At 42.1% G+C, this 18,798-nt stretch overlaps 1 protein-coding gene across 3 annotated transcripts in view; it reads left to right on the forward strand.

Annotated features, from left to right (window-relative positions):
* The first annotated feature begins 16,260 nt into the window (after positions 1-16,260).
* Positions 16,261-18,798, forward strand: part of TEC (tec protein tyrosine kinase) — a 123,278-nt gene continuing 120,740 nt past the window's right edge. Inside the window, exon 1 of one of the 3 annotated variants that reach the window (XM_001493341.7) lies at positions 16,261-16,509. The gene's annotated coding sequence lies outside the window, so the exon portion shown is untranslated. Of the gene's footprint in view, positions 16,510-16,681; positions 16,786-18,798 lie in introns of those variants that run through there. The other 2 variants (XM_023638131.2, XM_070262491.1) reach the window with 2 other exon arrangements.

Genomic DNA, 18,798 nt, shown 5'->3' on the forward strand with positions numbered 1-18,798 from the left:
GGGTAGCTCGTTGACAATCAACAGCTTTGAAAGCTTGGCTTGTAAAATCACAGCAATTGCCAGGAGAAAGAGGAAAAAACCAAAATCCGTTATCTAACAAAGTGCTCTTCGGCATCTAGTCCAGAATTTTGTCTCGTTTCAGCAACGGCCCAAAGGAGTTGCAGTTCAGACCAAAGTGAATCCCAATGAGTCTGTTCCAGTTTGAAGGATCTGTTCTAAGATGGGATAATCAAACCCTAGTCTGGAGGTCCCTGAAACACCTCCCAGAAGGTTGCCAGCAGTTCTGGGGTCAATTATGGAATCTCATTCAGCCTAAGAGATGACTAGGGGTCCCTTAATATCATGAACTCAGGCTAAGGAAACTCCAGTGGCAGTGTTTCCCAAAGTGTGATGCCAGGGGTCTTTAAGGCAATGCCATTTTCCCTGCCTGCACCTCTGTGAATGTTTTACCATGGTATGCTCTGGACCCATGCTGTCCAGTATGGGGCCACTTGGCACATACGGGTGTTGAATACTTGACAGTGGCTAATACAAATTGATATGTGCTATAAGTGTAAAATATACACCAAAGTTTGAAAAGTTAGTACAAAAACAAAACAAAAGAAAAGAATGTAAAATGTCTCACTAGTAATTTTTTGTACTCATCACATGTTGAAAAGATCATATTTTGGATAAATTGGGTTAAATCACACATTATTAACATTAATTTCGCCTATTTCTTTTTACTTTTTTCAAGGTGGCTATTAGAACACGTTGATTACATATGTGGCTGCGTTTGTGGTACACCTTATGTTTCTATCGGGTAGTGCTGCTCTGGACAGACACCACTTGGAAGAGCTCCTGTCCATCCCAACACTCCCCTCCCACAGCATGCTGGGAGTTAAACCTGGGACCGCAAAAGAAGACTGTAGCTCAGAGTGAGGATTTATCTGATGGCCAACAGCAGGGGGCTGTGTTGGGAGCTCAGTGCTGAGGGCTGGGCTGAGTCTGGGGTTGAAAGCAGATGAGGTAGTGGAAGGAAATAACAGATCTTTGCACTTTCAGTTTCCTTAAGCAGATTTATTTATGTGAAAAAAAGCGAGCAAATTAAAAAATATATTAGTACAGGCAAGTCTGTAGATACATCAATATGACAACTGAAGTTTGTTTTTTATGTCATGGTGACTGTTTACTTAAGATTCTTTGAATAAAATCGTTGATATAAATACTGTATTATTCACTGTTCTTTATTGTGAATCCTTAACTTTTCTGTTTCATACTAAATACAGCCCAGGGTTCATTTTCTCCATCATGTCAGTAGATAGCTGGCTTTGGACCATTCAAGGAAGGAGAGAAGCTAACTTCTCTGCCCACACTCTTTCTTTCCTGTCTACACTGCAGCTGTCATGTCCTCATACTACATTGCTATTGACACTTAATCAAAGTCCCTACACTTGCAAGCCATAGAGGAGTTGGTATAGGCTAAGTTGTCCTTTGGAATGTTTCTATCAGCCCCTGAGGACACAAGCTGAATTATTATGGAATGATGTTCAAGAACCGTCTGCTTAAATAGTGTACAAGAGTTCTACTGAGGACATTTTTCCTGTTAAAGTTAACAATGCAGGAAATGATAGAGAGCAGAAAAACAGCCTTAGAAAGAAGGCAATTTTGAAGATAGAATTGAGTTCACTAACTTCGACAAAGAGATATTTATTTACTTATTCACTCACTTGTCCATTTGATGAGAGTCTCCCAGCTAGGTGCCAGGTGAAGGTATACAGTAGGTGCTAACTTCTTGACATCTTGTAGGCAGTTAAGAAGAAATCTCACAGAAGACAATTTCTAGCACATATCTGAAAACTTCAAAACGGAGAAACTCAAAATTAGCAAATAGGGGAAGAAATTCCTTTTAGAAGAGAAAGATGTTAATTTTTACCTCTTAAAAAAGACCAAGAGGCCTGCCATCAATTCTAGCGGACTCCCTATCAACAGTGTGTCTGGCAGGCAAAATTTTCCTATGGGCTTTGTTCCCACTATTGTTTAGAAGCCAAGAATTAAGTTGAATTAAAGAAGCCTCGCTGTTTTTGGTCATCATATTGTGTTGTCAATGTTATAAAATAACGTGATGTTAGAAAAACAAGCACGGCAAAAGAGAGCTCTTCATAACCTCTTTATTTATTCTGTATTTAAATGAGTCCTGGGGGAAGAGGGAACATAAGAGGCAAAAATGTGTCTTCCGTTTTATAAATACACATAATACAAAGTGTCCTTAATTCGGAATTAATTTGGCTGCGCATCTCTGGATGGTGACCTCTGGGAGATGGCGTGGAACATGCCTCGATCTCAGTTTCTTACACAACCAGTTGCAGCTATTATTGAGCCCACAACACCAGGCTGTAGGATATATCATAATCCTTCTTTTTCTAAACTGAATGTTATCAGCTTTGAGCCCTTTATCTGTTTACCTAGCAGGAAATCAAATGTCAGCTATTATTCAAACCCTTTCCTCCCCTCCAAGGAATCGTACAAGAATGACAGGGCTACATTGTCCCAGGAACTTTGGGAAGGGGCCCATTCTAGACCTCGCACATTGACTTCATTCCCGCAGATTCTTCTCCCTGAAGTGGCTGCTGATTGCCGGTACTCTGGTGGGCAAGACTGTGGTGAATGAAGTAGACCTTTGCTTGGTGCATCCCTGAGTCCACTTGGAGGAGCTACCAACACCCATTCTGGGTGCTGGACATGAATGGGACCCTGATGGTTGCCATTCCTAGAACCAGATCCTACTTTGAGCCTAGAGGCAGGCCCTGTCTTAGCTTGGGTTCCCCCAAAAGCAGAGCTTGTGATAAGGACTTTTATGCAAGCAGTGTACTTAGGGTGATCGTAGGACACAGGAGTGAGCTGGTGGCGAGAGTGAGACAACATGAAGAGGAAAAGCCAACATGAGGTGTGCTATAGAGGTCAATACTTTGGGCAACAAGGCTTTGATTCAACTGAAACTTCCTGAGCAGCATACAAAGTGCCTTCCAGAATTATCTGCTCAAAGGACTGGAGGTAGAAAAATTCATATATATATCAGATATCATCCCCACTTGTCAGGGGTTGCTGTGCTAGTCTGCTTGGACTGCCATAAATAATACCCAGACTGGGTGACTTAAACAATAGAGATATATTTTCTCACGGTTCTGGAGGCTAGAAGTCTAAAATCAAGGTGTCAACTGGTTTGGTTTCTCCTGAGCCCTCTCTTCTTGGCTTATACATGGCCACCTTCTTGCTGTGTCCTCACCCGGCCTTTTGTCTGTGCAAACACTCCTGGTGTTTCTTCCCCTTCTTGTAAGGACATCAGTCCTTTTGGATTAGGGCCCCACCCTATGACCTCATTGAAACTTAACTACCTCCTTAAAGGCCCAGTCTCCTAGTACAGTCACATTGGGGTTTAGGGCTTCAAACTATGAATTTTGGGGGTGGGGAAGGGGACACGACACAATTCAGTCCATAAAAGTTGCCCTTGGAGGAGTTAACTGGAGTCCCAGACTCGAGAACAAACTCGTGAGTGTAAGTGACTGGGAATTCATTCATGGATGAATTCAGAGGTGAGGAGAAAAGGGTATGAGTTGGGATTTCATTTGCTTCTGCTTTCATCTTCTCCCTGGACCTCCCCATCCAGACCTTATTATCTCTTTATCTAACACCATCTAGGTTAATCCTTTTCAATGGATTAGAAACAGCCAAACTACTTTCCTCCTGGATGAGGCTGTGTTTTTAAAGATACCATGCTGAGCTTTCTTTCCTGGGATGGGTGTCTTAATCTAGGGTGGATGCTCATCAGACCTAAGACAAGGATTTTAATGCAAATGGTTTATCTGGGAGGGGACTGCAGAAGGAACTCATAAGGAAAGAGATGTAGAAGGGAAAGAAGTGACTATAGGCTAGTGAGCAGAATATCGCTGAGGGCAACTGGGCCTCAGTCCTTCTGGGTACCACTGGGAACATGCCTCAGAATTGTCTCACCCAAAGGCAGAGAAACTAGGGTATTTATCTTCCAGTCCTCATCCATCATTGAGTGGTGGCAGCTCTCTGGGGGTGTTAACTGTTCTGGCATTTCTGACCTCTTCCCTACAGGAGAGCCAAGAGAAAGCTCTCAGGCAGAAGTTGCCCAAGGATGACCTAGCACATCTAAGGGAAAGGTGAATGCCAAGGGGACATATAAGGGACGCTGACAGCTACTACAGGGGGGTGAAGTAGGGAAAGGAGAGTAACAGCAGTTAGTTTGGAAGAGGGAGGAACTAAGTAATTAATAGTAAGAGCAGAACTGGCCCATGGAAGATTTTATTTTATTTTTTAAAAATCAATAAATATGCTGCAATAATAGCAGTATTATTTGCATGTGTTTTATTATAGTTACTGTAAAAATATTCTACAATTCACACTTTATATTAATTCTAGTGGTTCGTCTTTATTAGGTTTAAATCAATGTTCTTTTAATATTTTTTTTTCCCTCTCCATGGCTTTTTCATCTTGTAGGCACAAGGTAAACTTGTATGACAGGGTCTGAAAACTTCAATGTCTACAGGACCTGGTGGTTAACGTCAATGGGTGAAGTGAACTGGGAGTAATAAAATAGACTCTACTGAATAGAGAGTAGTGGCATTGTGATAAACGTGTAGCAACGCCCTGCCTAAAGTGGGCAGCAGCTACTGATCTTCAGGCAACTGTGGCATAGTAGGATGTCAATGCAGATTTCAAGGAAAGCTGAGAAGCCTGAGTATATGTGAAGTTCCTGGTTATTAGCATGGTGGTTAAGTGCATAGGCTCTGGAGCCAGGTGGCCTGAATTTGAATCATAGCTCTATCAATAACGTATTAACTATGTAACCTTGGGCAAGTTACTCAAATATTCTCTGACTCCAGTTTTCTCATCTCTAGAATGGAACTAATGATTGTACGTACATCATAGGGTTGTTGGGAGGATTAAGTGGATCAAGTGCTTAGAACTGTACTTAGCATTAAGTACTCAATAATTGTTGACTAATGTCATTAACAGCTGTTAATTAAAATTTTAATTAAACTTAATTTTGAGATAATTATAGATTCACATGCAATTGTAAGAAAAAATATAGAAAGGTCTCATATTTCCAAGTTTTCCCCAGTGATAACATCTTGCAAAACTATAGTACAATATCACAGCCAGGTTATGGATATTGATACAGTCAAGGCACAGAACATTTCCATCACCATAAGAATGTCTCATATTGCCCCTTTATAGCCATGCCCACTTTGTCCTGCCCCCATCCACTTGTTAGTAACCACTAATCTGTTCTTCATTTCGATAATGTTATTTCAAGAATGTTATATAAGCAGAATCATATCATAGATAGCTATTTTTGTTGGCTCTTTTCTCTCAGCATAATTCTCTGGAGATTTATCCAGAATGTTGTATGTATCAATAGTTTGTTCCTTTTTATTACTGAGTAGTATTCCTTGGTGTGCTATACTACAATTTAACTATTCTATAACCATTGAAGGACATATGGGTTTCCCAGGTTTTGGCTATTATGAAGAAAGCTACTACAATCTTTGGGTACAGGTCTTTGTGTGAACTTAAGTTTTCATTTCTCCAGGACAAATGCCTAATACAATTGCCTGGTTATAGGATAGTTAAATGTTTATTTTTTTATTCCCTCCAGAAATGTATGTGATCAAATTTCTTCACATCCTCACCTGCATTTGATGTTGTCACTATGTTTTATTTTAGCCATTCTGATAGTTGTGTAGTGATTTCTCATTGTCATTTTAATTTGCATTTACCAAGTATTTAATCATGTTGAAGATCTTTTCATGTGCTTATTTGCTATCTGAGTATATTCTTTGGTGAAATGTCTCTTCATGTCTTTTCCCCATTTTTTAATTGGATGTTTGTTTTCCTACTATTGAGTTTTGAAATCTCCTTATATGGTCTAGATACTAGTCTTTGTCAGATATGCATTTTGCATATATTTTCTTCCAGTCTCTAGTTTGTCTTTTCATCCTGTTAACAGAGTCTTTCACAAAGCAAAAGTTTTATTTAAGTGAGACATAATTCACATGACACAAAATTCACCATTTTAAAGTGTACACTTCTGTAGGTGTTTAGTATATTCACTATGCTGTGTAAACATCCCCACTATCTAATTCCACAACATTTCCATCACCCCATACCTATTAGCAGTTAGTCCTAAATCCCCTCCCTTCCTCCATCCCTTGGCAACCAGTAATCTACTCTCTGTCTTTATGGATTTTCCTATGCTGGACATTTCATGTAAATGGAACCAATACAACATATAGTCTTTCATGTCTGGCTTATTTCACTTAGCATAATTTTTTCAAGATTCATCCATGTTGCAGCATGCGTCAGCACTTCATCTCTTTTAATGGTGGGAAAGTATTCTGTTGTATAGATATGCTACATTTTGTTTATCCATTCATCAGCTGATGGACATTTGGATGGTTTCCACTTCTTGGCTATTCAAATAATGCTGCCATGAACAAACATGGACAAGTATTTGTTCACGGACAAGTACCTGTTCTCAATTCTTTGGGGTATATACCTAGGAGTGAAATTGCTGGGTCATATGTTAATTCTATGTTTAACTTTTTGAGGGACTGAAAAACTGTTTTCTACAGTGCAACAGCTTTTGTTTTTCAAATATTGAACCAGTCTTGCATTCCTGGAATAACCTCCACTTGGCCATAGTGTATAATTCTTTTTATCTATTACCAAGGTCTGTTTGTTAATATTTCATAAAGGATTTTTGTGTCTATATTCATGAGGGATATTGGTCTGTAATTCTCTTTTTTTGGTACTATCTTTTTCTGGTTTTGGCATCAGGGTAACACTAGCTTTGTAAAATAAATTGGGAAGGGTCCCTTCCTCTTCCATTTTCTGGTAGAGATTGTGAAGAAATAGTGTTAATTCTTCTTTAAACATTTGTTAGAATTCCCCAGTGAAACCATCCGAGTCTGAAGATTTCTATTTGAGGACTTTTTAAATTACATCTTTAATTCCTTAATAGTTATAGGGATTTTCCACTTAATTATTTCATATTGGTTGCATTGTGGTAATTTGTACTTTTTGGTGAATTGGTCTATTTCATCTAAATTGTCAAGTTTATGTATGCAGAGTTGTTTGCGGTATGCCTTAATTATATTTTTGATGTCCCAGCGGTCTATAATGATGCTCCACTGTTTTATTCCTGATATTAATAACTTGGGTCTTCCTTTTGTCTTTGACAATCTTGCTAGGTATTTGTCTGTCTTATTGATCTTTTCAAGTAACTAGCTCTTTCACTGATTTTCTCTATCGTTTTTCTGCTTTCAATTGCATTGATTTCTGCTTTTATCTTTATTATTTCCTTCTTTCTGTTTGCTTTGGATTTATGTTGCTTTTCTTTTTCTAGGTTCCTGCAGTAGGAGCTTAGATTATTGATTTGAGACTTTTTCTCTTTTCTGGTGTATGCATATGCATTTACTGCTATAAATTTCTCTCTCAGCACTAGTTAGCTGTGCCCCACAAATTTTGATATGTCGTATTTTCATTTTTATTCCATTCATATTACATTTTTGTTTTCCCTTATGACTTCCTCTTTGATCCGTGGATTATTTACAAGTAACTTGTTTAGTTTCCAAGTGTTTGTTTGATGACTTTCCTGGTATCTTTCTGTTACTGATTACTGGCTTGATTTCATTTTGATTAGAAAACATTCTCTGCATGATTTCAGTTATTTTAAATTTGTTGTGGTTTGTTTCATGGCCCAGAATAGAGTCTATCTTGATATGTGTTCTGTGGACACTTGAAAAGAACGTGTATTCAGCTATTGAGTGGCGTGTTCTGCAAGTGTCAATTACATCCTGTGGGTTGATGATGCTGTTGGGCTCTTCTATATTCTTATAGTCTTCTGTCTGCTTGTTCTATCAACTGTTGAGAGAGTTATTTTTAGAATTCCGTTTCAATTTAAATGTCCTTTTTTTTTTAACTTTTTTTTTTTCCGAGGAAGATTAGCCCTGCTGCCAATCCTCCTCTTTTTGCTGAGGAAGACTGGCCCTGAGCTAACATCCGTGCCCATCTTCCTCCACTTTATATGTGGGATGCCTACCACAGCATGGCATGCCAAGCGGTGCCATGTCCACACCCAGGATCTGAACCAGCAAACCCTGGGCCACCAAGAAGCAGAACATGTGAACTTAACTGCTGTGCCACCGGGCCGGCCTCTACTGTTTTCGAGTATATCTCTTTGGATAGCTTTTTTAGTGGGTGCTCTAGGTTTTAAATTATGTATATATAACTTCTACTGGTGTCATCATTTTACCAGTTTCAGGGAAGCGTAGAAACTTTAGCTTCCTTTACATACTTTTACCCTCCCCATTTATAATTGTCCTAAATATTCCCTTCATATACTTTTAGAACCACTTGGACGGTGTTATAATCTTTGCTTCAACAATCCATCATAATTTAGAAGAAGCAAGAAGAGAAGGAAAGTCTGTCTTTACTAATATTTTTGTTTACTGTGTTCTTTCTTCTTTCCTGATCTTCCAAGATTCTTTGTTTTACTGATTCCTTTCTATTTAGCGAATTTCCTTTAGCCATTCTCTTAGAGTAGGTTGGTGGATAAAATTATCTTAATTTTCCTTTATCTAAGAATGTCTTGATTTCCCCCTCATTTTTGAAGGATATTTTTGCTGGGTATAGGCTTGTGAGCTGGCTGACAGTTCTTTTTATTTCAGCACTCAAAGACTGTCATTCTACTGTCTTCTGCCTGGTTTCTGATGAGAAATCTGCTGTCATTCGAATTGCTTTCCTCCCTATAGGTAAGGTGTCATCAGTATTTTGCTGCTTTTAAGATTTTTTTTGTCTTTAGTTTTACGAAGTTTGACTATGATGGATCTTAGCATGGATTTCTTTGCCTTTATCCTATGAAGTTTGCTTAACTTCTTGATCTGTAGGTTTACAGATTTTGCCAAATATGGACAATTTTTAGCTATTATTTCTCTGAGTATTTTTTTGGTCCTTCCCTCTTTCTCCTCTCCTGAGACTCTAGTGACATAAATAGTAGATCTTTTATTATAGTCTTATAACTGTAACTATTTTTTTGTTTTGTTTTTGTTTCTGTTGTTCAAGTTGAGTAACTTCTAGTGCTCTACCCAGTTCACTGATTCTTTCCTCTACCCTATCTATTCTCCTGAAGCCTATCCATGGAGTTTTAAAAACTTGGCTATTGCATTTTCAGGTCTAGAATTTCCATTTGGTTCATTTTTATATCTTCCATTACTTTACTGAGACTTTTTATTTTTTGGCTGAGACTTCCTATTTTTAAAAAAATTTGTTTCAAACGTGTTTGTAATTGCTTATGATGCTACTTTAAAATCTTTGTCACCTAATTCTAACATCTTTGTCATCTTGGTGTTGGCATCTATTGATTTTTTTTCATTCAGTTTGAGACCTTCTTGTTTCTTGGTGTAGTGAATTATTTTCAGTTAAAACCAGGACTTTTGGGGTATTATGTTATGAAATTCTGGATTTTATTTAAGCCATTTGTTTTAAAGATTGGCACCTGAGCTAATAACTGTTGCTAATTTTTTTTCCTGCTTTTACTCTCCAAATTCCTCTAGTATATAGTTGTATACTGTTTTTAGTTGTGGGTCCTTCTAGTTGTGGCATGCGTGATGCCGCCTCAGCATGGCCTGACAAGCAGTGCCATGTCTGCCAGGATCTGGACCAGCGAAACCCTGGGCCACCGAAGCAGAGTACACGAACTTAACCATGCGGCCACGGGCCTGGCCCCTAAGCCATTTGTTTTAAAGGCCTTCTTGTGATGCTGCTTTGGCTCAGGAAGGAGGGGGACACTGTCTCCACAATCTACTACCAGTTAGGGTTGGAAAGTCAGGTTTCCCACTCTTCCTCCATTGACAATCAAGGGGAGATGCTCCTTGTTACTGCTGGGTGGGGTTGGGAGTTCCAACTCCCCACATGGCCTCCAGTAACACCATGGGGTGGGGATGTGTGTGGCCTCAGTAATTGGTTGTGTAGTCCTGTTTGAATTTATTTTGTAAATTTATTTTGGTTTTAAATAGAAATGCCCTAAACACAAATAATGCATAACTAGTTTTGTATTTATATATATTTAAGTGAATTATGATAAAAATGTTCTGTTTAAAAGGGCTTCATTCTTTACTCAAGTTTGAGAAACACTGACATGGGTGACTACATGGCTTGATGCTATATAGTGAGTCCCTGGAGATATTCATGCTTCCCTCTAGGTTCTCTCACCTACATGAAAAGATAGACAGAAGCTGGGGCCCTCACGCTAGGGAACATCATGCCAGCCTGACACTGACTGCCTCCACATCAGAGGAAAATAAACTCCTATTAAGGACTCCATTATTTTCCAATGGCTGCAGTAACATATTACCACAAACTTGTTGGCTTCCAACAACACAAATGTGTTCTCTTACAGTTCTGGATGTCAGGAGTCCAAAAGCAGTTTCACTGGGCTGAGACCCAGATGTTGGCAGAGCTGGCTCCCACTGGAGGCTCTAGGGAAGAATTTGTTTTCTTGCTATTGTCACCTTCTAGAAGCTGCCTGCATTCCTTGACTTGTTGTCCCTTCCTTCAACTTCAAAGCCAGCAGTGTGTTTCTTCAAATCTCCCTCTTGCTCTCTGTCTGTCCTCTGCTTCTCTCATCACATCTGATGAGGACAGACTCTGACTCTGACCTTCCTGCCTCCCTCTCATAAGACCCTTGTGATGACATTGGCTCACCTGGATAATGCACGGTAGTCTCCCCATATCAAGATCCTCCACTTACTCACATCTACAAAGTCCCTTTTGCCAGGTAAGTCAACATCTTCATGACTTCTGGGGATTTAAGATGTGGATATGTTTGACGGGCCTTTATTTAGCGTCCCCCAAGGGCATGTTCCTTACTCACAGCTAAATCAAATTTTAAATGACTAACAATCTTGCCAGAATGCAAGTTCCACCATAGCAGAGAGTTTTCTTTTTCTTTTTCTCCCCAAACCCCCCAGTACATAGTTGTACATTCTAGTTGTAGGTCCTTCCAGTTGTGCTTTGTGGGACGCCGCCTCAGTGCGGCCTGACGAGCGGTGCCATGTCTGCACCCAGGATGCCAACCTGCAAAACCCCGGGCTGCTGAAATGGAGCGTGCGAACTTAACCACTTGGCCACGGGACTGGCCCCAGCAGAGAGGTTTTTTTTCCTTTTTCTCCCCAAAGCCCCCCGGGTACATAGTTGTATATCTTAGTTGTGGGTCCTTCTAGTTGTGGCATGTGGGATGCCACCTCAGTATGACTTGATGAGCAGTGCCATGTCCGTGCCCAGGATTTGAACTGATGAAACCCCGGCCACCGAAGTAGAGTGTGCGAACTTAACCACTGGCCATGGAGCCGGCCTCCCCAGCAGAGAGTTTTGTTGTGATCGCTCACCAGTGTTTTCTCAGCTTCCTGCTAATGCAGTGATGGTCACATTTTCATAACTGCCACTGCGGAGAAGAAGGCAGATTCAAAAAGATCTGGGGGTAAAGCATTCTAGGCAGAAGAAAGAGCAAGTGCAAGCCATCAGGCCAGAACACAAATTTTAGTCATACTCATAATACTGAATATATCATTTTATTGTAACATAGCTCATTTTATTTCAATCTTCATGAACTATCAAGTCACTTATATAATGGACCCATTCGAAACACTATTTAGATCCCAATCCAAAACATAAATTGGCCAGACCCAGATGATTTCCCTCAACGTCTTTCTCATCCTTACCTTTGAATCTGTTTCTTCTTCGGAGCATAATCTGGTTTCACCTCTATGATACCTTCTCTGACTCTGTAATTTAAAAAGTTTTTGCTTACTATCAAATCAACATAAAAATATTATACAAGGAAATATTTTTAAAAAACCATGATCCACGATTCAAATGTTATTTTCTCTGGCAGCTTTACATGGTTAAGATTGTAAACTCTGGACTGTATGTCTGTATGTTCACATCCTGGCTCTGCCACTCACTAACTGTGCGACTTTGGGCAGATTGCTTAGACCTGCTCTGCCTCAGTTTCTTCATCTGTAAAAGAAAGATAACAACTGTACCTACTTCATGCAGTTATTGTGAGAATTAGACGAATTAATCTAATCCACTTAAAACAGAGCCTGGCACCTAGGAACCCACCCCCTCAATAACTGTTCATCATAGTTCTAATTTTCAATCCAATATTTTTTTCCCACATAATTTTTATTTAGTTGTAATCATAGGATGCATTAAAAAACGAAAGTGTTCTACTTTTTTCATTTAATGGTCATAAGCTTTCCTCCACATTTCTATTTTATTAACATAGATAGCATTTTTAATGATAGACTAACATTCCATGCTACTGAGATATCTTACTTAAACATTTCTCTATTATTGGACATTTAATTATTTTATTATTCTAAGTGATAATCTTATAAACATACTTTGCATATGGTGCTTTTTCTTTCTTTTGAGTTATTCATTCAGCAACTGTTCCCGGGAGTGTAATTTTTGATTTTGTGTCCAACAATTAAAACTCTCTCCTTCCTTCTATATAGTTCCAAAGAAGTAACTACCTTCAGTACATGATGGAAAGAGAGGCAGACATTACACCATCACGATGATGTCATCTTCACATAGGAACAGACTCTTGATACAAGACTGACAAGGTCTGCGTTATTATCATCATTGTTGTCATCATTCATTCATTCAACAAACATGTATTATTCACCTATAATGGGCTAGGTCCCCTAGAGTGTGAGAAGCTCCAAATACAAACACCACTTTATTTACAAACCTTTCAGATTGATCCTGTGTGTCTTCTTATGCACAATGTGGAATCTGTATGCAAGTTAAAAAGAGGCATGGGGCCGGCCGGCTGGTGGCATAGTGGCTAAGTTTGCCTGCTCCACTTTGGCACCCTGCCGGTTCAGATCTGGGTGTGGACCTACGCACCGCTCATCAAGCCATGCTGTGGCAGGCGTCCCACATATAAAATAGAGGAAGATGGGCATAGATCTTAGCTCAGGGCCAATATTCCTCAGCAAAAAGAGGACGATTGGCAGTGGATGTTAGCTCAGGGCTAATCTTCCTCAAAAATAAAAAAAAAAGAGAGAGGCAGTTTCTTCTCTCAAGGAACTAAAATTATGTCAATCTGATATTGCTCATCTAAACACACCAATTTTATAGAAGCCATGGGGATATCTTGTAAGAAGGGAGTCCATGTTCCCAAGAAGAATATATAAATGCCTTTTATTCTGTACCTCAATTTTATTAAAATAATGAAGGCAGTCATCGTATTGTTTGAATCTTCTCCTTAGAGCTGAAGGGAGAAATCTTTTTTTTTCTTTTTTTTTTTTTGAGGAAGATTAGCCCTGAGCTAACATCTACTGCCAATTCTCCTCTTTTTGCTGAGGAAGACTGGCCCTGAGCTAACATCTGTGCCCATCTTCCTCTACTTTGTATGTGGGATGCCTACCACAGCACGGCTTGCCAAGTGGTGCCATGTCTGCACCTGCGGTCTGAACCAGGGAACCCCAGCCTGCCAAAGCAGAAGGTGCACACTTAACTGCTGCGCCACCTGGCTGGTCCCAGGAGAAATCTTTCTAAGTCCACCAACAGATTCCTTTTTTTGATGAGGGCTCAATGTAAAAGTTTTGAGTTATATAGGCCTAAACTTTGTATGCTCTTTTCTATTAAAGCTTTTGAACTTTTCACATAAGAAATAATGAGGGGGGGGGCTGGCCTGGTGGTGCAGTGGTTAAGTGCCCACAATCCACTTCGGTGGCCCAGGGTTTGCCAGTTCGGATCCTGGGTGCAGACGTGGCACAGCTTGGCAAGCCATTCTGTGGTAGGCGTCCCATGTATAAAGTAGAGGAAGATGGGCACAGACGTTAGCTCAGGGCCAGTCTTCCTCAGCAAAAAGAGGAGGATTGGCAGCAATTAACTCAGGGCTAATCTTCCTCAAAAAAAAAAAATAATAATAATAATGAGGGGCTGGCCCCGTGGCCCAGTGGTTAAGTTCGCGTGCTCCACTTCAGCGGCCCAGGGTTTTGCTGGTTCGGATCCTGGGCACGGACATGGCACCGCTCATCAAGCCATGCTGAGGCGGCATCCCACATGCCACAACTACAAGGACCCACAACTAAAATATACAACTATGTACTGGGGGGATTTGGGGAGAAAAAGCAGAAAAAAAAATTGGCAACAGTTGTTAGCTCAGGTGCCAATCTTTAAAAAAAAAAAAGAAATAATGAGATTTAACTTTTTTTTTAGCCTACCACATCCTGAGTTCAGTTTGACACTTTTTCATTGATGTAGTTGAAGTTCTCTGATAGTCTCACTCTCTTTCTCTCTTCTCAACACCCTCATGAAAACAATTATCAATTTATCATGCTTTGGGATGACACACCTGTGGGCACCACCTACTTAACCTATGTGATAATATAATACAAGCTTTCTTCAGGAAGTAGTATAATGTTATGGAAACCACCCCCATTATCAATGATAAGGACTTCTATTGATCTAGCTGTTCTGTTTACAGGTCAGTCCTCTGGTTTTCTTGAGACCATTTTCCTCTCTTTTAACCTTAAACTTTGTGAAGGGATTAGAGAGGGTGTGGGTTTGCTGCCCTTTCAATCAAACTTCATAAACTTTGAGAGCCTCCTTTCCGCTAAGTCAGAAATATGAGCCACCAGAGTCACCCAGCTGGAACAGACCGAGGGAGTTGGAAACCATTTCTTTTAATCACCACAATATCACTTAATCCCCTAGGACAGAGGCTCTTACTTTTTTGGGATCAGTCCATTTGATGAAGATTTCAAGTCCTCTCACTTACATGTATACATACTTGAGCATTTTTTTTGGGGAGAAAACCAACTTTTTTATTTTTTTACCATAATTCCATAACTACAACTCTCCCTCTCCTTCACACACATTTTCTTTTGGCATAGAATTTCAGAAGTTTCCTGGCCTCTGCTCCCTCAAAAACACCTGCCCTGGGGGAAACTATGTTAATTAGTCCACACAAGGATCTGAACTGGATAACAGACAGAAGAGAGTGGAGCTGGGAGGGGACAGTAGGTCACAAAAGAGAAATTTTACTAGATTCATTCATCTTGACTCAAATCCATGCCTTCTTCCCATCCCCACCACGTGCCCTTTTCCTAGTTAATTGTATGACTTTAGGCAAGTCAGTAAACCATTATGATCATTAGATTTTTTTTTTCCCTGTAAAATGGACTCTTGTCCAGCTTCTTCTCAGTGTTATTGCATGATCAAAGGACAGACAATATAGAAAGGCATATTTTTAAGTCCTAAAGAAGCATGAAGCATGATAATTATTAATGCACTTGCCATTCCTTCAGCTTCATCTTCAGCTTGACTGCCTCTGCTATTCTTCAGCCTTCAGCTCCACCATCACTTTCCCAGAGAAGCCTCCAGAACCACTACATCTAAAATGGCCTCTCCCTCCCCATCACTCCCAATTCCATCACTCTGCTTTATTTCAGTCAAGACACTTCTCACACGTGCATGGCTTCATTTTTTTTTTTTTTGAGATTAGCCCTGAGCTAACATCCGATGCCAATCGTGGGATGCCTACCACAGCATGGCTTTCCAAGCGTGCCATGTCCACACCGGGGATCCCAACCGGCAAACCCCCGGCCACCACCGAAGCAGAACATGCGAACTTAACCGCTGGGCCACCTGGCCGGCCGCACGCATGGCTTCACTTTTTACTTTCCTACTGATTACTTATTGTCCTTCTCCCCCGACTAGACTAAAAGCTGTTGAGGGCAGAGTCCTAGTCTTGTATTCCCCAGGCCTGCAGCAGTTCATGGGACATGACGGACTCCCAAATTTTGGTAAGTCAAGATAGCAGTGGTTTAGAGCCCAGGTTCTGGAAGAGGACTACCTGGATTTGAACCCTAGTCTTTCAACCTACTGGTTAGGTGACATTAGGCAGGTTATTTAACTTCTCCATGGCTCACTTTCACCACATATAAAATGGGGGATTGTGATAACATATACCTCATAGAAATGTTAACACATATCAAGTTCCTAGAACAGTGCCTGGCACATAGACTTATATAAGTGCAGTTTTCAGTTCTTCAATGAATAAGCAGGCGTTACTATATTAAGAGTGAGGACACGTGACCCTATAAGTGTATCCGATTTGCTCCACTGCCTCAGGTTGGACAGTAAACACTTATTCTTTTGGTAAAACTCATTGCTTCGCTCCATGGCACCGCGTCACCTGCCTGGCCTGCCACCACTTAGCGGAAGGGGAGGTGCGGCCCCTAATTCCGACAAAGTCCCCAGTCACCCACAGGCGGCACTGCTCGGGGTTCTGCGGCGGCCGGGACGTCCGAGCCCTCGAGGGGCGGTGCTCCTGGCGTAGGAAGGCCGAGCCTAGGGAGGTCCAGCGCCACGTCCTGGAATACAAGGGACACTCCTGCGACTTCCCAGAAACTCCGGGTGGGTCGCGGGAGCGGGGACGCACCGCCCACCGCCCGGCTTCTGGTCTCTGAGCCCGGGCCAGGGCCGTGGGAACCGGTCGGGGCGGGGCAGGGCGAGCGGGGCCGCGGCGGGGCGGGGCGGGGCGAGCGGGGGCGGGACCTGCGGGGGCGGGGCTGGCGGGGGCGGGCCGGAGCGAGAGGGGGCGGGGCCGGCGGGCGTCAGGCTCGGGACTCCGCGGCGCCGGCGGCGGGGCACACTGTCCCGGGCTCCGCGCAGCCGGCGTGCTCCAGCCAGGTAAGGACGCCGTGGGCCGGCAGGGGCGGCCTCGAGACGGCGGGATCCGGGCGGGGAAGGGTCAGGACTGGGATGCGCACGGCCAGACGTGCGTCCCGCAAGCTCACAAACTGACCCTCGTGGAACGAGGAAGGATTTTTTACTCTTCGCACCACCGTGAGCGCGGGGCGTCGCGCCAGTTGAGGGATCCCGTCCCCTTCGGTCCGGGAAGAACAGACAGGTGCGCGTCCCAGCGGAGCCGTGCCTTCCGGGCGGCCGCTGGCTCTCCGCCTCCCGGGCTCCGGCGCTGGGCTCTGCCGAGGAACCCGCCTCTTTTCCCCTTGGGTCCCTGGGCCGAGGCCGCCCTGCGGCAAGTTCAGCGTTGGGTTCACTTTCCAGCTGCGAGGCAAGGTTGATTCCTCCTCTTTGCTTGGGCAGTAGCGCAGTCTTGATTGCAAGTTGGCAAAGTGGACGGAAACATTCCACAATTGCGCGTGTCCGAGCGCCTCACCCCACCAACCTCACATTTTTTTTTTTTAATCTGGGAAATTGTGTTTGAATCTTGAAAACAGCGATTTGCTGAATGCATGTATTGCAAAAACTAGAGCCTTGACCCGGGAGTGTGCACTTTTCCTCGGTTCCTAAGTGTCCTTTTGATTTGATTTTTACTTTTCATGGAAGAATAACATGTTGCTGTGCACCGGGTACGGAAACAGGCTCATCTGTTGCCATTCTTTGGAAACTGGAATATTTGATTAGAAGGGTTGATCTCAGTGTTAACTTGGAACAACAGGATGGCTGGTGGCTAAGTGGTTTGAAGGTTATCCAAAATAGTTAAGCGTTTTGAGCATATACTGTGTATTTTTCCAGTGAGTGCCCATTTTCCTCTTAGGAAATTCTGAGCATTTACTCTCTTTTGCATGATTCTGCCCTAAGGAGGTGGGGAGAAAAAAAACAACCCCAACAAACCAATGGGTTTCCCAAATAAGCTTAGGATTTAACAGGTTGGTTTGTGACACTGGTAGCTCCTTAGTTGGCAAGAGTCACGTGTTATAGAATGTCATGATTTATATGGAGAAAAGTGTGTAATTTTCTCAATATATCTTTGAAAGTATTTTGGGGTGTAGTTACATTTTCAGTGTTTAGGAAAGACCTATAATTTCCCCATAGCCCAATTCATCTGATCAATATGTTACTACTCTTGCCAACTCATCTTGCTTCCTTCAGCATGTTTATGTTAACGATCTTGATCCTTCCCACAAGGATGTGTACATTTTGGCTTGGGGAACTGTATAGGGCAAGTGTTGTAACGTAAATCATGCAAATCAGTGCTGTGCTCTAGTTGTCAATACCTTTGCTCCACATAGTTCCGTGAACTAAAATTTTCACATATTCCCAAATAGGAAGGAATCTAGAATATTAATGTCTGCTCTGTCACTTTCAACCTGTTTATGTACTTATTCTGTATTGAGATCAAGATAGTCATCATGTTTTCTCAGCAGCTTGTTGCTCAAGGGCAGCGACTATGTTTTATCAAATCATGGTAAAGGTCAGAGAATGGAGACCTTTGCTCCCTGAGGTTGACCCTTGACGGGGTGGTTGGAAGGGTTGTGGGCAGTGTCTGGCCACTTTTCTGCTTGGGGAAGAATTGTTGGTCTCCTTGTCTTCCTCTGGGTGTCTGGAGTTTTGGGAGCCTGGGCCTTGGGCCTCCAAGCACACCTCTGCCTACAGGTTCCTCCAGGTTGATCAGGCTGGTGCCTCCCATCCCCTTCCCAGCTTTTCCAGCTCCTTAGCCTCCACCCTACTCCACCTCTCTCTGGATTCCCACCCCTAGGGAGAATTATTGTTTAGGGCAGGGAGACTTGGTCCACATAGTTGACAGGGGTGTGGACCCTCAGCCTAGTGCTGGGTTCCCCGTGGATGCTCAGTATCTCAGCATTGGATGCTCAGTATCATCAAATATCTGTTGATGACAGTATCATCTGTTTCAGATACTGTGCTCTCTTATCCAGGCTACACAGGCAAAGTGGAGTG

This window comes from Equus caballus, chromosome 3 (genome assembly GCF_041296265.1).
Source record: "Equus caballus isolate H_3958 breed thoroughbred chromosome 3, TB-T2T, whole genome shotgun sequence".
Taxonomy (NCBI): domain Eukaryota; kingdom Metazoa; phylum Chordata; class Mammalia; order Perissodactyla; family Equidae; genus Equus; species Equus caballus.